General features: G+C 41.0%; 1 protein-coding gene across 12 annotated transcripts in view; it reads right to left on the bottom strand.

The window, feature by feature from the left end:
- The window catches only part of PEAK1 (pseudopodium enriched atypical kinase 1), a 220,614-nt gene that overhangs the window by 194,676 nt on the left and 9,785 nt on the right, over positions 1 to 16,153 (bottom strand). For 10 of the 12 annotated variants that reach the window (XM_043524692.1, XM_043524690.1, XM_043524695.1 and 7 more), the window contains exon 2: positions 9,994 to 10,026. The exons of the other annotated variants lie outside the window; for them this stretch is intronic. The gene's annotated coding sequence lies outside the window, so the exon portion shown is untranslated. The remainder of the gene's footprint in view (positions 1 to 9,993; positions 10,027 to 16,153) is intronic. 12 annotated transcript variants of the gene reach the window in all.

Raw genomic sequence — 16,153 nt, 5'->3', positions numbered from 1 at the left:
TAAACAAGCCATATTAACTTAGTTAACTGAACAGTGGTCAGACAGTGCTAAATTAGCAAACTTTTCTGATGCCTCTCCCTCCTCTCTGGGTCCAAAATATGTAGTTGTCTCCCCTTATCACAGCACTACTGTACAGCTACTAAAAGCTTGCTAAGAAACTGATTACAGCACAGCTAATTGATTTTCAAAAACACATGTATAGGTTTGAAGTCAAACAAATGAAATTAGCCAGCAAAAGTCAAACATTTTAAAAGATCCAACAGCTAATTCAAAAGCTTTAATACAGATTCAAAATTGACATCATAGTACTAAGGTGCCAGTAAGACTGGACTGCTTCAGATCTTCAGTGCAGAAAGATCCTCATTTAATGTTATAACTATCACCTCCCCACAACTTTTATTGATACTTAAGATTGCTGGATTCTATTGTGCACATTCCAGAATTGCATGGCAAAAGAAGCATCTCATAATGCACCAATTAACTTTATTAGGTTTTGTCCATTATTAAATGAGCTTTCCTAGTAAATGTTTCAACCACTTCCGTGGTACCTATGCTAATCCTTTTTCAAAAAATAAATAAATAAAATAATTAAAAAAAAAAAAAAAAAAACACCTTTCACGTGGTTCTGCACCCTGCACAGAGTAAGTGTAAATGACATCGTAGTGAAAATACCAATGACCAGAAGCGCTTTGTCTACACCAGCATTCCACACTGTTGATTCTATCTGTGGAGCTACCGTGGTGGTATCAGTTGTAGGAAATATTAATTGGGGGGGTGGGGGGAGCAAGAGAAAGCTATTTTAAAAAAAAAAAAAAAAACTCACCCCAGAACGGATCCCTCATGGAAAACAACATTTTCATTCTAAAGCTCTAACATGCAGTTAATGAATTTCATGTATGGAGGCCTCAAGTCAGTTACAAACTCCTCATAGGTCTGTTCACTGCTTACTCTCTTCCCCACTACACACACCTCATATATATAAACTTTGCCTACTGAGTCTCATTTCCAGAAACCTAGACCTAAACTAATGGTAAAGCAACAAGCTCAAGGGCTCCTGTATATTCCTGTCAAGATGCACATACTGTACTTTTGTAGTAGACTGCATCTGCACATTTAAAATTAAAACATGGCAGAGCAAGGGCAAAATAAATGCTAATTTAACACTAGGACTGTCAACTTTCTACTCGCACAAATCCAAACACTCTTGCCCTGCCCCACCTGTCCTCCAAGTCCCCGCCTCTGCCCCACCCCTTCTCCGAGGCCCTGCCCCCGCTCACTGCATCCCTCACGCCTTCCTCTGTCACTCACTCTCCCCACCCTCATTCACTCGCTCATTTTCACCGGGCTGGTTCAGGGGGTTGGAGTGCAGGAGAGAATGAGGGCTCCAACTGTGGATGCCGGTTCTGGGGTGGGTCCAGAAATGAGGAGTTCAGGGTGCAGGATGGGGCTCCAGGCTGAGGCAGTGGGTTGGGGTGCAGGACGGGGTGAGGGCTCCAGCTGGGGTTGCAGGCTCTGGGGTGGGCCAGAGATGAGGGGTTTGGGGTGCAGGAGGGGGCTCCAGGCTGAGGCAGTGGGCTGGGGTACAGAGAGTGTGAGGGCTCCAGCTTGGGGTTCAGACTCTGGGGTGGGGCTGGGGATAAGGGGTTCGGGGCATAGGAGGGTGCTCCAGGCTGGGACCGAGGGGTTTGGAGGGCAGATCAGGGCTGGGGCAGTGGGCTGAGGCGTGGGAGGAGTCAGAGATGCAGGTTCCGGGCGGCGCTTACCTCAAGCAGCTCCTGAAAGCAGTGGCATGTCCCCCCCCGGCTCCTAAGTGGAGGCAGGGCCAGGCAGCTCTGTGCATTGCCCCATCTGCAAGCACCATCCCCGCATCTCCCATTGGCCGCAGTTCCCAGCCAATGGGAGCTGCGGACCTGGTGCTTGGGGCGGGAGCAGCGTGCGGAGCCCCCTGGCTTCCCCTACGCATATGAGCCGGAGGGGGAACATGCGGTTACTTCCGGGAGCCACGCAGAGGCACTGCAGCCAGGGAGCCTGCCCTAGCCCTGCTGTGCCGCCGACCAGACTTTTAACAGCCCAGTCAGGGATGCTGACCGGAGCCACCAGGGTCCCTTTTCAACCTGGCATTCCGGTGAAAAACCAGACACCTGGCAACCCTATTTAACACCCTTATCATAAACATCAACGATTATTCCAAATGTCTAAAAAAATATTTTAAAATTATGATTGCATTACACTGCCTAACAGAAATTATAATGCAGAAGATATAATATAAAGGAGCAATACCGAGCACAATCCATGACATGTTTTTTTCAGTATATTAAAGGTGCAAAACTAAGGCCCCAATCCTGCAAAAATATATTGATATAATTTTAATCCTGGAAGTTATGTCTGATTTCGATGGTATTTCTCACATGCTTAAGGTTAAGCACATTTGCAAGTATTTACCTGATTGGAGGCTATGCTGGTCCTGTATCATTTAAGTTCCAATAAGTGTGTCATTAACGGGGAAAATCAGGGGGGATGTTTCAAGCTAGGAAGTTATTTAACACTATTCTGTATTTTTCCACTCTTAAAAAGCACTTAGACTAAAATGTTGCTTTACATGTTAATCTTAATTTGTTTTCCAGTGCTCATTTGAAGAGTTAATATTGCTGAAAGAATTAGAAGCTGCGAGGTAAAATAATCATGGAGATGCAACATGCCATAGCCTCTCTAAATGAAGCAGTGGAAAGGAGTTTTCCCGCAAAGAGAGGTCTGCACAGGTCCTTTCTTACATGGTGAGAACAAATGAGAAGAAATCCTATCTGCTATTTTAAATTTCCATCATACACTGCCCACCTTAACATGCAGTCTTTTTGACATTAGTTGATGGCTGTATTGCCAACCCCCGAAGTTCAAAAATCATGAGGCAGATTCTCCTCTTCCCACTCTCACCCACCAAAATAATGAGATATTTTAAATAGTGCTTTTGGGGCCAGAGATTAAACCACATTTTTAGACCATCTTTTGACTTTTGAAGTCCCCCTGCCCACTCCTAATATGTCTGAGATAATAAGGGTATACAACAGAGTAACATGATTTTGGCCCCTGCTACAAGAGCTCCACTGAAGGATTCAAATGAGACATGGCCCCATTGTGCCAGGCACTTTGTAGACACATAGGTACAAGACAGTCCCTGCTTACAACATAGTAGAAAGTATGGTGATGAGTTTGTGGTATGGGAATTAGAAATAAGACACCAAATTTATCTCAAATAGAGTATACCAAACATCTATTAGATGGAAACAACTTTTAAATCACTGTTGAGCTGGGCAGGATTCAGACTGGTGACATACAAGTGAAAGGCTCCATAGCTCATTAGCAATGCCCTGAAGCATCCAGTTCCAAACAAGTGTTACTGTAGCACCTTTGCAACTGAAGCTTCCTTTCTGGAAAGATATGTTCATTAAATCAAGTTCTAACATTTTTGAAGCTGATATTGAAAGGGTTTTCCACTCTCTGGATTTACAGGAAAAGTCTCCAACACACTGCTCTCAAGAGCTGGACACTGAGGGATTGTCTACACAGTGGGATAATGTGCACTGGGGGGGGATTTCTAAAGCTCAACAACATGTTGCCCATTAACTGGTCAGTGTAGACCCTGCAGGTGTGCACTTAAGGTCCCCTAGTGCACTTAAATTTAGTACTGCTTCAAACAGCGTTACTTTAAAGTGCACCAGGGAAGTTTTATTGAGCACCAGCAGGGTCTACATGGACTAATACATGTACAACACATTAGTGTACTTTAGAAATCACACGACTGTAGTGCACATTACTGCATTGTGTAGACGAGCCACAAATCTGCCACATCCCTATTGTTAAAATGAACAATTCTCATCAAATACAAATATTTAAGAGGCATCAGTAAGAGAAATATTAGCACAATGTGATGGGTTGGACCTTTTGGGAAGTCACCTGATGTGCTGAGATACCACTGAGTTTACCTGTTCTGCCAGCATGGGCCCCCTTTTACCTGTCTTGCTGAGCCGGGCTCTTAAAACCTCCTCCAACACACACCCACAAGCAGGGCCACACCCAGCTGCAGATCAGCTTTAGGAAGACTCAGCTTAAGGGACTTGCTCCAGCACTCAGATGTCCACCTCCACCTGAGTACAGACCCAAAGATATATTATATTCGCCTCTTCCCTCAACGTGGAAGAGGGTATGCACAATTTCTCGCCCCCCTCATGTTAGAAATCACATAAACCGGGTTATATGATAAACCAGAAATAAATTTATTAACTCCAAGAGTTGTATTTTAAGTAGTTAAGGTGGTAGCAGACAGAACAAGGCAGATTACTAAGAAAATAAAACAGAGCATGCAAACTAAGCTTAATACACTAAAGAAACTGGTTACATGCAAGTTTTCACCCTAAATGTGGTTCTAATAATCTTCTTCACAGGCCAGACACCCTTCCAGCCTGGACCCAGTTCTTTCCCCCTATTCAGTCTTAGTTGTTTCCAGCCGTCATCTTGGATTGGGTAGCAGGGGAGAACTGACCACCTCGGATTACCTCCCTTAAATAGAATTTGCATGGGGCAGGAGTCCTTTGTTTCCTAGTTTGACAACCCCCTCTCCCCGCTTCTCTTATAGTGGAAAGTTACAAGTCGTCCCAGGTAATGTTTTAGTATCATGTGACAAGGTCACCTGACTCTGTAGGGCCCTTGAAGCCATTCTTCACAAGCTGACCCACAGGTTCACAGGAAGACTAAGCTCTTTTACAGTCCAGTATCCTTGTTGATGGGCCATCCGCCCTGTCTGGCTTTTCCATTGTTGTACCTGAAGTTTTGGCAGCGGGCGTCACCCAAAGTAGCATAGTTGAAATACAGATACATAGTCAATATTCCTAATTTCAGAAACAGAAATGACACATGCATACAAATAGGATAATCGCGTTCAGTAAATCATAACCTTTCCAATGATCTCATGAGTCATCTTGCATAAAGTATATCTCAGTTATGTCATATTCATATCATAAGCATATTTTCATAAAGAATATGGAATGACATCACATACAACATTCAAATTCACTTCCACATATAATGTTTTACAACATAAAATAATTCCAATGATTACTCCAAAGTCTTTGCTGGCTCACAAAATCCAGGAAGCATGACTTCAGTGGTTAGACAGCTACAAAGGGTGAATGAAGGTAGCTTCACCTGATGAAGATAGCTTGGCGTGAAACAGTGGTAGGAAAGAAATTCTGAGGAAAGCCAAGGAAGCAAAGGGTGGATTGCATCAAAGATGATGGTAAGCAGTGCTCCCCCAGATAGACAAAGATGGGTGGATGCTTGCATGATGACCTGACCTCAGATGATGGGATAAGGGGAAGAAGATTACTCCAGGGTCCTTACACTAACATTTATGCATGTATTTTTTCAACCCCATATGGGTTCATCAGGCAGGGTTTGAATCCACAACTTTCAGATCCACAGCACCGACCTCTTATACTTCCATTATAGGAGTAAGTAGTGGTGGGAAAACATGCTGTAATTCTCCGCATAGACCAGCTCATACATAGGGAGACAACACGCACTTTGCCACTGGGTTACACAAGTACTGGTGAGACAGCAATAGCTGGGCATCATGATTCATGGGTTCTGTTCCTGGCTCTGGGAGCAGATCATGGTCTTAGAGGTTGTAGGCAGCACAGCCAAATGTAACAATGTTTCTGTTTAGGGCATATGAGGGCCTGAACCTAGCACCTGAAGATGTAAAAACATAAGCCTTTACCACCTGAACTAATGAACCAAATCACTTAGCCTGGAAGTAGCAGCAGAGAAAAAAACCTCTATAATGTGGCCTAATTGCTCAAGGATGAGACAAAGAACCACACTTGTTAGGGTGGGTTACACAGGTACCTAATTTAATGTACTCTTTCCAAAAGACAGTGTTGCAAAGCGGATAGGACTGTAATCAGAGATCTTAGGTCCCATTCCCAGCTTTGCCTGAAGTGACCTTATGCAAGCTCTCAGTTATTTTATCTGGGAAAGTGGTGAATGATAGTTACTCCCTCCTTCTCCCAAGGTATCAGACCTTGGCTCATAATACAAAGTTGTGAGAGACAAAGAGCTGGGACTAGAACTCATGGTAACTGAACTTGCATCTTCCACTAGGCTAGGTAACTATTTAATGCACCTATATTGGCATTATTATGGTAGAACCTCAGTTTTTAATGTATTTATTCTCCCAACACCCCTGTGACATAAGGAAGTACTATTAACAGCATTTTACAGATGGGAAACAAAGGCACAAGAGAGACTAAGTGACTTGCCCAAAATCGCTCAGGAAGCCTGTGGCAGATTAAATTCACTCTTCCAAGTGCCATGCTACAGTCCTAAGTACTGGCTCATCCTCCTTTTCAGGGTATTGTATGCGGGAGTCTGTCTGTTTTGCTCCCAAAAATCATATGAAGACTGCAGATTTTCATATTATAATGACACTGCCTGCAGCAGTGGCCTATTATAATAGATTTGTGAGAGTCAGACCAACAGACACTAGACAGGATAACAAAAAAAGAAGCCCAAACTGTTAGTCTCCAAAGCACTGAATTGACCATGGAAGCAGGAGTGTCATCCCTAGCATTTGTCCCTCCAGGTAATTTTTATCATTACAGCAGTACCTGGAAGCCCCATCTTACATTGGGGCCTTATTCTGGTAGACACTGTAAGTGCACATTGTAAGAGACAATCCTTGCCCTGAAGATTTTACAGTCTAAACGGACCATAGGCAAACAGTGGGAGAAAATAATTTTCTACCCCGTTTTGCAGGGGTTTTGAATTGAAGCACAAAGAAATTAAATGACTTGTTTAAGGTCACACCAGAAGTCTGTGGCAGAAAACGAATCGAACCCAGTCCCCATTACCTTAATCACAAGTTATTCTTCTTCTCTCAGGTCAGGTTTGAAGCATACTGGCAAGACACTGTGGGGGACTTTCTCTACCATTATGTGAGCGATATTGCTCTATAGATAAAGATGGCTTCATTCTACTATACAGACAACAAGAATTAACCACAGATTTCAGCCCAGAACTTTAACACTAACATTTATTAAAAGAAAAACTTATTAACAGCAGCCTCCAACAGACTATTGTAGTAAGATATACATGCAAGACTACAGTACTTGAACTCAAGTACATTTTTCTTTTTGAATGCACATGAAGGCAATTGTATTAGTAGAAGAGCCCATGTAATAAAAGTCTCCCCTTACAATCAATGGTTAAAACAGATTCTATTTTCTCCCGATTAACACAAATGTAGATTTTGAGAAAGATGGAACACTTGTTGATCTTTGGGTCTGAGAATGATAATCAAGGTTTAAAAAATGTTTTGACATATATAGTCATTCTACACCTATTTCAATATCAACAAAAGATACTGAAACCTCAGAGCCCCACTTCAACTATAGAATTAAAAATTACAGGTTACCTTTCACAAATATGAAAATGTGCGGCATTTTAAAAATGAATAAAACATTATTTTCTATAAAGAACAAACATGTATCCAAGTTATTTTGGAAATCCTCTCCTATCTGAATTAACAGAAGTGTGGACACCAAAAATGTATACTCCAGAGTAATTTATTAACCATCAATGAAACTTCAACACTCTTCATCATTATGCAGACACTGATCCCAACAAATTTAATCCAATACATAAGAAATACTGTAAAGAATATCTGCAATAGCGATTAGAAGTACAGACAAAATAATTGAAGTTCTAAGAATCAACAGAAGTCGTACAGTCTTGGTCTAAAATATCCAGTAAGCCAGAGGCAATCTTTCACTCACAACCCATGAGACTTTCAGCACATGGACCAAAAGGGAAACAATCTCTTTTGAAGCCTATGCCTCCTACTCCTCTCTCCCCCATATCCCAAAAAGGCCTTATAGCCAAAATCCTGTTTTTAGCTTTACTTATAACACTGGCAGAGGCAGATTTACAGTAAAACACAGGGTGCCCTGGCATGGGGCCCTCCAACAACAGGGGGCCCCAGGGCCAGGCAGCTCAGGGGGCAGCTCCTGGGGCTCCGCACTCACTGGCAGCCAAGGTCCCCCCTCCCCCTGAGCGTGCTGTGTTCCCGCCCCTCCCTCTCCCTCCCAGTGCTTCCCTCACCGCCAAACAGCTGTTTGCCGGCGCTCAGGTCGCTTCAGGAGGAGCAATATGCTTGAGGGAGGAGGCAGAGAAGAGGCAGCGGCGGGCTTTGGGAAAGGGGGTGGAATCTGGGCAGGACAGAGTAAAGGCGGGGCCCCCGCACTCCCCTTACACATACCCCTGCAGCTCCCTGCTGTGAGCCGCTCAGGGCAGGGGGCTGGGAGCATCCCCATGACCCCAGCCCACATCCCCAGCCTCCCCTGACTCCTGCACCCCACCACATCCCCACCCCCACCCTGAGCATCAAACGGGAGCTCCTGCACACGCACACCACATTCCTACCTGCACCCCTCGCACGAAATGGGAGCTTCCCCAGGTAAGCGCTCCACACCCCAACCCTGAGCCCCCTCCTGCATCTTAACTCCTGGCCAGACCCTGCACTCCAATCCCCAGCACCCCAATATCCAGCCTGCTCCTGCACCCCCAGCCCTGACTCCTGCACCCCCCTCACACACTCCCAGCCCTGACTCCTGCCCCCCTTCACACCCCCTAGCCCCCTGCCCACCCTGACTCCTGCACACACACCCCACATCCCCACCTGCACCCCTCGCACTGAACGGGAGCTGCCCCCAAGTAAGCGCTCCACACTCCAACCCCCTCCCCCAGCTCTGAGTCCCCTCCCACACCCTAACTGCTGGCCAGACCCTGCACTCCAACCCCCAGTCTGCTCCTGAACCCTAACTTCCTCCCAGACCCTGCACCCCCAGCCCTGAGCCCCCCCACCCCACCCTTAGTCCTGGCAAGACCCCATACCCCAATGTTTTTTTACATTTTTTTTTTTTAAAGCACTCTTATCCAAAGCGCTTTACAATAGTTAGCTAACTCTACAAACGATATTTGGAAAGATCACTAAGTGGTCCGCTGAGACCCTCAACGATTTTCAAGTGGTCTGTGGAAAAATAAATTAGACTACAAAAACAATCAAGGTACCTCACTTTATTTTCATTTACTTCCTATTACTTATAGGAGGAGGATGAAGAAGAAAAAAAGAATGAAAACAGGGGCGGGGGGTGGGGGGGGAGAGAACGTTCTTTTTTTTTTTTTTTTGGCCCCAAGGAGGAGCCCCAAAATGAAGCTAAGCACAGGTCCCACTAACTTTAAATCCGCCACTGAACAGTGGATATTTCAACCAGCTTATTTTATACATTAGCCTCTGTCTCCCAGGTCAAGGATACCATGAACTGTGATTCAATAGCAATAAATTAGACAAAAAACACCTAATCAGAGCAAAAGCACAATTAGTATGCATGTTGATGAAAATGCATACTAAAATAATTGAAAATACTTGAAAATAATTTTTATTCTTTTGTGCCACTTCATTTTTTCATGAATTTTTAAGCTTTTGGTACAGTAACTTCCAAATAACTATTTAGAAATCTGAAACTACTAGGAACAAAACAGTCTTTTCTTCTCAGAACAGCAGATATTTAGAAAGTATCTTACACGAACTCTGGGAAATACAGTTCTTCAAAATTCAGAAGTATAGAAGTAGACAGCAAAACATCCCAAGTTTCACAGGACACCGATGAAAGAAATATTCCCATATGCTTAAAGCTATCAAAAGCATAAAGATTATGTAATGAACAGCACAAAGCCTGGGAGAATTATTCCTTCTAAAAAAATATGCAAAAAAAAAATTCCAACATGCCTTAATTGGGCAGACAAGACAACACTTCCCCTATTTTCACATTGTATACCGTTTTTCCAAAATATAGGTTTATCACAGATCCCTGTATCAACAATTAAATTTGTCCTTTAGGGATGGAATAAGCTGCACAGTAGCATTTTGAAGATAATTACCTTTCTAATGAGAAGCTTTCCTTCTCTTCTCCCCTGAAAAGAGAACAAAAACTTGTATTTCAGTACATTTTCCTTTACTCAGACTAAATTTATAGCATTTCAGACAACACACTTGCATTAAACTTCAAGCAAAGAGGCACACCACTTTCTGTCTTTGTCTTTGAATATTTCCTTGCTTTTGACAGGCAGAGTCATTTTCACCAAAGGATCTGAAACTGAAATATCACTGGTTTCAGAGTACTATCACTGCTACCTACAACCACCAGTCACTATGTGCCTAGGGAAGGTTCCTTATGTAATTGCGATTGTCTGCTCGTATTTTTCAGCTCATATTAACCAGTTTGACTTCCCCACCCACCCCCACCCCATGGTTTGACAATTTTCCATTCTGAACTTGACCAGAAAGCCACCACCGACAATAAAATAATAATGCTGGCGAAGAAACTGTTTAAAGAGAAAGAGATACAGATTGATGGCTTGGTCATAAATACCCTGGGAAACCAATAATTCCCAGACTGACTGGTGCTAATTGCAGGTGCTGTGCCTTGTTTGTACTTTTAACAGCAAGTCAGAAAGAATTTCAAAACTCCTTAAAAATATTGTAGAAGTGGGGCAGACATTTCACAGTCCATCTCCAAAAGCCATGTAGGTCTCTATATACGTATATATATTGGACTTCATGCTGTTATACCAATAAATTAATAAGATCCTGCTGTTTTTTAAAGGGAAAAAGGCAAAATACCACATTTATTGTGAATACAGAAAGAATTACAGTAAGCAGTTAGTTATAGCTATAACATTCCATTCAATCTCCTATTTATTCTTACATTCATTCATACATACACACACGCACACACACAGGTTCTGCAAGGTTGTTATCATAGGTTTCAGAGTAACAGCCGTGTTAGTCTGTATTCGCAAAAAGAAAAGGAGTACTTGTGGCACCTTAGAGACTAACAATTGGAAGGTGCTGGCTACAAATACCCAAAGCCAGCTGAAAATAGTGAAAGAGGCAATTCAGGAATACAAAAAGGTTGAAAAAGTTCACTCTGCAGAGGCTGGAGGGACGCAGGTAAAGGGGGAGAAGGTCCTATGTACGGCACCCCCAGGCATAATTACAAAGAGAAAAGAGAGTAAAAAAAAGTTAACTCTGCAGAGGCTGGAGGGAATTAAGCAGCTAAACTTTGTGAAAATGTTAAAAAGGAAAAGTGTTAGAGCATTCTTGGTTTCTTTGCAACCATTCTGAAGGAAAAATGGGCCCTTTTCCAAAGGAATGTCTGCAAATTAGCCAGGCAAAAATAAACTATGATTAAAATCATTTGACTGGACAATTTAGTCAAATTTGCTAAAAGAACATAAGGGGGTTCTATTGGAACTTAGCTGCCTCAAATGTATAAAGGGAATGTAAGATGTAAAAAAAAAAAAAAAAAACAGAGCAGTGTGGACCCTGTTAAGGAAAAGAAAATGTGTATGTATCTATGTGTGTGTGTGTGTAAATATGTAAAGTTCTAAGGACCAATTGGTTTTGTTTTTGTTTTAAATAATGCCACTAAAAATCCATTTGACTCTTTAATTCAAAGTTGCAAAACTGACAGACCTTTTTGCTAGACACAGGTAATGAGTGTTGTTTGGCTTTGGGATTTGGCATTTAACCCTTAAAAGGTAACTCAATGCTTTACAAAATTTAAAATGTTTTTAAGTTGTGGCTGCAGCAGGGCAGTCAAAATCAGGAGAAAAAATATTCTGGATTCTTTTTGTTTGTTTGATTTTTGTTTGTTTGTTTTTGTAACAAAATAACAGATGAGAGTTGTAGTAAAAAAAAAAAATTAAAAAAAGACAGTGTACCTCTGAAGCAACAGCAGGGGTGAGGTGCACAAAATAAAAAGAAGTAGTGTTAGAAACACTGAGTCTTAAAATGGCTCTGAGTAATCAGACTGTCACTTTGATAAAGGTATTTGAAAACTCTGTAAGCAAAAAAAAAAGAAATAGTTACACCTTATGTAAAAATTGATATGGATAATGTTATAGAAGTTAAACTATGGAAGGAATGTGCATTTGCCCCAGAACATGTGCAGGGTATATTGTAGAAGGGGCAAAAGAAATGCAAACATACCATGCTACTTAATTAAAATGCTATTAGGGCTCCAAAGGGAGCCACAATAGGTTGGGTTTTCTTTTTCAGATTGCTGTGTGTTTTGGAAGCAGAAGTTAAAAGTAATCAAAACTCTGGTGAAAGTTGATTATGTCCCTTTTAAGATAGAGTCTCTGAGCTGCTGATGGCTTTAAATCCAAAAGCAGGAAGCGTCTGTGAAAATGCAAAATTACCTAAATGATAAAGGAAGGAAAGAACTAGCAGCACAAAGGAGCTGCAGATAAAGGACATACCTGGTCAGCAAACAAATTGTCTAAATAAAAGGCATGGTATAACAAGATAATTTTAATAAATTTAATGATAATAAGTACCCCTATAACAACGTATAGTATGTACGATTTTTGGAAAAACCCTTTAAGGTTGTATGGTGATGATGCTTCTCAGCTATTACCTGTAAATAAACTTAAAGCTTAACACAGCAGGAAAAACATTATAAACTTGGTCCGCTGCATAAGAAGGGAAACTGAGGTACCCCACCTCAGGGATTTAATGACTAAACAGTGGGATAATTTCCCCATAACCCTTAAAAGATAGAAGCCATTGAAACCTGGCCTGCCTATAGAAGAAAAACAGGAAAATGTGGGGGCAATTCCTCCGTTTTGCCTGCAATCAGCAAGGGTATTTGTAAAAGAAATATTTTAAGCAATAATCTGCCACTCCAAAAGGGGTAGAAACATGTTCTTTTTGTCTTTCAGAAAATCAGGAAAAGCTGATGCCAGCTGAAGAGCAATCCAATACCATGAATCTACTGTCACAATAGAAATTGTGTTTTGTGTTGTATGTTTTGTCTTGTGTTTTGTGTTGTTGCTAGCACTGTTGTGTGTTTTAAAAAAAAAAAATACTAAAGACCTGCAGGTACTTAAAAATAAATTAAGCTCTCTGTCCCAGCTACAGGACAGCCTGATACAAAAACAAGTACATGCCAATGTAGAGTTGGTCCAAATTGGTCTGGGTAACCTAAAAGGCCGATGGAATCTTTGGTAATGGCTTAATACTACCACATGGCTTATCCATAAGAAAAAAAAAATTTAGAAATAGGAAACTACACAGCCATAGCTATGGGATGCACTGAAATGCAGATACTTGCACTAGCTACTTTGGAACACAAAATGTTCTGGGTCATACTGGGAAATATTAAGGGTTTGATGCATTTGTTAAAACAAAGAAAGAGATCATTGTTTGATACTTATCAATATGAATGGATGCAATACATTTCCAGTATTGTAAAACCAGACTTGTTAATGGGAGAAATTGTTGTCAAAATTGCACACCAACAATCCCTGGAGGCAAAGGTATTGAAGGTTAACCCACTCCCCATATTACCTTCTGGCTACCCTGGACCTCAAGCCAGTGGGCTGGGGAGGGAGGGAAGCTATTGGACACTAGAGGTTGTACCGAATGGACTCCTCAAAAGTGGGTGTGCCTCACCTTGCCTGTTGCCACAGAACCTTGTAGTAAAGATACATCACTAGGATCATGTATGTGGCATGAATTGGAATCACAAACTCAAAGTGCCTCACAGTACGTTCTCTTGAATAGGCTACATAGAAAGTGACACTGACGATTATAAATCTTAGTGTCAAAAGGGGGATTATGTTGGATCATATTAAAGAAGTTCTGTATTAAAATCACAAATGAGTTTGATTCCCTATAGTTTAAATTCCAGGGTATTACTAATTAAGAGGTCTCTTGGTTTTTGGTACTGTTTCTCTCCCTCTATGCGTGAAACTTGCAAGCTGCTAATTGCATTAGTACATTCTAAAATAGAGTCTGTTCTCAAAACAATTCACAGAGAGAGAGACTCAAAGCAATACTCTGTAACAACAGAAACAGCACCCAGACACTCCCTGCCCTTTTGTTGTATTAACAATTGTGATTAAAATAGAGATAGAGGATGTATGTGGATGGATGCTTGGTGTGGATAATAACTGAATGATCAGGGAGGCGCCACCCTAAGAATCCAGTGTCCATCGGCTGAAGAAGGCGTCAAGTGGACCCCCGGAGGGCAGACTGGAATCCACCCAACAGCCTCAAGAATGGGAGAACCAAAGAACAAGATAACATCTAGCAGCACCGAGCTGTCAGAAATGTGCTATCTGCTGATTGATTCAGCAACAGCATGATGAAGCAATTTCCATAGACTGGCATAGGAAGAAATTCCTATAAAAACAGACTTTAGAAAGTGAGAACTTTGGGGTCTGATTCTGCAAACCAACTTCCGGGAGCATCAGATGAGCATCTGACAAGGCCCTGCTCCCTCCTCATGTCCAGGCCACCTGGCCAGTGGCTTGGCATGAGCAACTCTAAGGCTGGTAACTGTGATAACAACCTTGCAGAACCTGTGTGTGTGTATGAATGAATGTGTGAATAAATATGAGATTGAATGGAATGTTATAGCTATAACTAACTGCTTATTATGATTCTTTCTGTAGTCACAATAAATGTGGTATTTTGCCTTTTTCCCTTTAATAAGATCCTGCTGGTTTTTAATTTATTGGTATAACAATGCGGAATCACAACTCCTTAAAGGAATATTATACTTCCTGGGATGATGAAGATGAGGGGAACAAAGTGTCATGGGGAGATAAATCAAGTAGTTTAAACTGAAGTGCATTGATTTTAGATACCAAAGTAACTTTAGAAATCCCTAAAAATAGACAGATACATAGCCAATTAGAAATTAAGCGAAGGTAGATTTCTGGTTGTCGATAAAAAAGAAAAGAAAAAACGTGGATGACAATTGGAGATGTTCCCACCACACCTTTTTTTTTTTTTTTTTTTTAAGACAACCATTAAAAATGGATATTTGAGGAGTCTGACATTTGATTGCAATGAAATTGATTCAAATGATTTGAAATCAATTTAACTCACGTATATTAGTTACTTTTGAAAAAGAACAGATCCTTCTACTCTGGAGAAGTTGCCTTTGATGTGATGCTGCTGTAACTCTAATGCCCACCATTCTATAATGAGTGCACTAAAAATGGAACACTATCGTGACTTTTGGGAGAGTGCAGCACTCTGTTGCTTATCTACTGACGCTTATTTTTAATCATTTCACTTGCACAATAAATCTTTCATACATGACTCAGCCATTTGTGTCTACACTGTCACTGCAATTATAAAAGCCAGCACTATTTTCTTATTTTTTAATAGATTTTTTCCTTCTCTCTTTTTGTGCTAGCAATTTGATCCAAATAAAAAAAAAAAAAGAGCAAAACAACTGTGATAACCAGTGTAATTAAAAAAAATTAGAAAATATTACATGTATATCACTATGTCAATGGCTGTTTGCTGAATTGATAACCCTCTTCCTAAAAAATGCCTGGCACTGAAGATAAAGCACAAATCCTTGTGATGAAATAATGTTCTTCTATATTCCACCAATTTTTATTTCGTTTAGATGTTCACAATTTCATCATATACAATTCCATATCGAGACATTTAGATGTCAGCTTTGTACATAGCTAGGTTATGTTGTGCAATAAGTTGGCAATTGCAGGAACTCTCAACATTAGAAACAATAAAAGGCAATGAAATTTTAAAAAGCTTATGTGAAACCTCTGCCTTTCTCTCATTTTTAAATTATGCTGCTTTTTTGGGTAAGGACCATTTGTTTTTCATCTTTACATTGTGATTTCACATTTGAATGATATTATATTTATGCATCTCCTTGAGTGCTCTGGCACTAGGGGAGGAATGCTTTATAACATTATTATTTAGTATTTTTCATTATCTCCTCTTTATAGGAACATACATATTGTAGACCACACAGAGCATTCAGATTGTGTTGGTTATCCATTTCAACATGTTTCAACACAATATTGTTCCTTAATCTGCAAATTTAGCTTCAAAAGATCTCAGTGTTGGCTGTTATCTCTATCATTCAGCAATAGCTCTGTTGATTTACACTCATAAATATAATATAAAACATAAGCAGTAAAGTCCACCTGCAAAGGACAGAGAAGGGGAAAGACTGCAATGTTTTCACTATCACACAATAAAGAG

This window comes from Chelonia mydas, chromosome 10, assembly GCF_015237465.2.
Source record: "Chelonia mydas isolate rCheMyd1 chromosome 10, rCheMyd1.pri.v2, whole genome shotgun sequence".
NCBI lineage: Eukaryota > Metazoa > Chordata > Testudines > Cheloniidae > Chelonia > Chelonia mydas.
This window is presented reverse-complemented; position numbering and strand designations above follow the sequence as displayed.